This window comes from Pangasianodon hypophthalmus, chromosome 23 (assembly GCF_027358585.1).
Source record: "Pangasianodon hypophthalmus isolate fPanHyp1 chromosome 23, fPanHyp1.pri, whole genome shotgun sequence".
NCBI classification, from domain to species: Eukaryota; Metazoa; Chordata; class Actinopteri; order Siluriformes; family Pangasiidae; genus Pangasianodon; species Pangasianodon hypophthalmus.
Genome location: NC_069732.1, coordinates 1,792,501 through 1,796,088, shown reverse-complemented (window position 1 = coordinate 1,796,088; position 3,588 = coordinate 1,792,501). Strand labels below are relative to the sequence as shown.

The 3,588-nt window shown below is 33.1% G+C and overlaps 1 protein-coding gene across 1 annotated transcript in view; it reads left to right on the top strand.

Annotated features, from left to right (window-relative positions):
- The first annotated feature begins 2,571 nt into the window (after positions 1-2,571).
- Positions 2,572-3,588, top strand: part of ywhaz (tyrosine 3-monooxygenase/tryptophan 5-monooxygenase activation protein, zeta polypeptide) — a 15,304-nt gene continuing 14,287 nt past the window's right edge. Inside the window, exon 1 of the mRNA XM_034298841.2 lies at positions 2,572-2,715. The gene's annotated coding sequence lies outside the window, so the exon portion shown is untranslated. The remainder of the gene's footprint in view (positions 2,716-3,588) is intronic.

Sequence of the window (3,588 nt, the reverse complement as noted above, 5' to 3'; positions counted from 1 at the left end):
ATTATCTTATTTTTCTCTCCGCTTCATAACGCTTTTAGGTTAGAGGAATGTTTTCTGAACGTTACGGTTCTGGCGATTTTTGGTAAAAGTTCTGAACTTTTTTACGTTTTTAACGTTTATCCAAAACGTCGCTGCAAGTATAGGAACGTTAACACGAACATTTATGCGAGGCTATGCTGTACTCAGATGCGGTTGCGGGTCGATGATGGATTTTTTGTTGTTGTGTTCGTTCAGATGTCTCCGAAATCAAACGCTGAAGTTTCTCACTATGGCGGAATCCATACAAGTGTGTTAGCAATCGATGCTAAGTTCAATTCCAGCGTAATTTTAGCAGACTCTTCTTAATCATTTAGCAACACATAGTATAAGCGTAATGCTGGTGTTCCTGATGATTATCACATTATTTTTGTTTTCTAAATGTAAAGGTGATATTCCAATAAAAAAAATGTAATTAGCTAGTTTATGCTAGGCATTTATGTTGCACAGTTGCCTAGCAACAGCAACATATACTACACTATTACATATCAATTAATCGTGAAGAGGAAGTGTAAGGATTTAAGCAACACTTTTAAAATTGTGAATTAGCTAGTTAGCTAGCTTATTCTGGTGATTTATAGGGATCTGTATCTGAACTTACACACTGTTCAAGGAAATATTGCGCCAAAATCCCAAAATGTGCATTTAACATGCTTGCATTGTTCTTTTTTTGCGCTATAGAATATGACAATTAACATGTTAAACAATAGTTAATTGCTTCTTTGTTTTAAATTCTGGATAAAATGAGATAACTTTCTTCCTTTCTTCAAACCCTACAATCTGAACCGACACTTTACAGCACAGAATCCTCTTCTGCACTCTTACACGTGTGTAAAATGTGCTTTTATGGAAATCCTGACAGATTTCACAGCGCACTGTTACAGCTGCGGTCATTACTTCCTCAGCCAACGACTCATTCAGCAACAGGATCTCCGTTCTTACCCATGTGACATGTAGAGGATATGAGCTGTGAGACTGGGAGGAAGAATCCGTCCACACAACATCCTTATGAAAAGAAAACAGGCTTGCTACCGTTCGAGCCGGCTTTCAGCCGTGTTTCAGTCGTTTCCCTCTGCAGACCCACGCCTTCCTTCCTGCACATCACTCACTTCTCAGGATGCAGAGCTCCAACCGGCCGTTTCTTTCTTTATCCATTTATTTATGATGTCCATTTATTCACATATTTCTACATCAAACCATACCGAGCTTTAAATGTTGGGTTTTGTGCTCCAAATTTAGGATCAATACATTTCCACATCACTATTCAGTATTTTACTCAATTTTATTTTATTGTTTTGAAATTCCTCTAAAGTCCAAAACACATACGTGATTAGTTTCTCTCTGTCTCCTTTCACGCACTTAAATGATTTTAAAAATAAAAGTGTTTACTGTTGTATGTTATACAGTAAATCTGTCTGTGGCACTTCATAGGTATTTTGACGAGGAATATTTTCTTTCCTTCTACAGAGATAAACTTTACATATATATCAGTTTATCTAACTAAATTATTTATGGAAGTTGTTTGTGATTAGATTTTGCAATCCTACACAGTATCGCTGATCAAGCTAAACTTTCTCGGTGCTCAAATCATCCAATAAAATGTCAGTTTTTAGCGCACAGAAAAATAAAACGTACCGTTAACGTAATCTCTAAAGATTTTAGTGCGGAAAAGAATAGCTTGTGTTCAAATCTCCAAATTTAGGGTTGACATATTCATTAGTTTACAATTTTTAAAAATTTGCTGTTCTGAAATCCATACACATATGAAATATTTTCATCCAGTTGCCATAAATGTACCTGAACATTAATAAATCAGTATTATATCAAATCAATCTCTTAACAGAGTGAGCAAAGATGGCAGACGATCCAGACTAAAAACATTTTAGACTTTTTAAAAGTGACTTATTCAAAGTTTTTGTCACTTTTATATTAATAAGTTAATAATACTTTGCATGATTTGTAGTCTTTCATATATTTTCAGTTAATTAATTAGTAATTAATAAATATGTTTTATGATAAATACTTCAATCTTTTACATAATAAGAGTTCGTACTTAAAATGACATAGATTTTGTTTTTGTAATGTTAATAAAGTTTATTTCTATTGTATATCACACACACACACACACACACACAAACACACACCAGATGTTTATAGTATTATATGTAATATATGTTAGATTATAATTTTAAATATAATTTTATGAATCATTTCTATAGTATTTAAAATGCATTTAAAATGACTGACATGGTTGATTGATATTTTAGAATAACTGTCTTTTTTCTGAAATATATGATACATATTTTCCCCTTCTAGTCTCAAATATACTATTCCATGCATTAAATATAGTAAAATATATATAATAATAATAATAAAAACAATACTGTATGTAAAATAAAGAACTTGAAATGGCTGCCTTGAGGTGGTGTGGAAGGATTGGTAGTGGGCGTGGCTATCTCGAATGGCACGCCGGTGTCCTTCTTGTGTCGACCAATCAGATCAGCACGGCATTCCCGGGATCCGCGTTGCCATGGCAGCCTTTTGACGTCAGCGCCACTCAGACCCTGCCCCTGCTCCAGGGAAGCTGTGAGTGGGTGGGAGACCCCGTGGATGCGTCCGGGAAGAGCGCGCGGATTGTGACTGTCAACTGAACAGCAGCAGGAACATCACCGGTCTGAGGTAAAGCTGCGACTCCATTTTGTTTTTTTTAAAAAAACATTTAACTGGGTTGTTTTTTTTGGACGTATGTTGTTTTCTTGTTGTCTTTTTCTTTTCTTTTTTTTTTACAGGGCGTGAAGTAGTAGGTTTTTTAGCCAGAGATGTCCTGCAGGCTTTTGTGTGAATCTTCCTGTCAGTCAAGAACAACAAAAAGATCTCTCTTTATATAAATATATAAAAACAACAGCTTAATTTAATAATATAATGAATCCTGCTAACATTTTGAGCATTTATGCACTACTTCTGATTGAAATTATTTTTGTTATCAGTCCTAATTCAAGTGTAATTGAAGGTGAGGTGTGTCTCAGTAATGGCACTAAGTCTTCTTATTGCACATATTTTATATTTAAATATTTATTTTTACATATTTAATACTAAAATAAAGCACCTAAACATGTATTATGTGTTGAATACCTTTAATAATTTACCTTTTTTTCCCAAATAAATGTGTTTGTAGCACTGAAGCATGACCCAGTAAAGATTAATTTTAATGATTGTTTTTATTTTACAAAACTTTTTTTTTTGGCTCAAATTCTGAACTAAAATGTCATTTTGTAGTTTACAGAAAGATAAAACTTTATCATTGAAGTAATGTCAATAGAGTTTACTGCAGAACACAATAAATTTGTGACAAAATCGTGACAAAATGGATTGATTGACGTTATAGAATTTTTATAAATAATAGTAAAATTGTATTTTTTAACTGTATTGATTATCTTTATAACTTTTAATTAAAATTATGTTCATATCTACAGGATAAAACAGTTGAAATTTAATTTCTTTAAATAATTGAAGAAATTCAACAAAAAATAGAACACTTGGCCCCGCCCACTG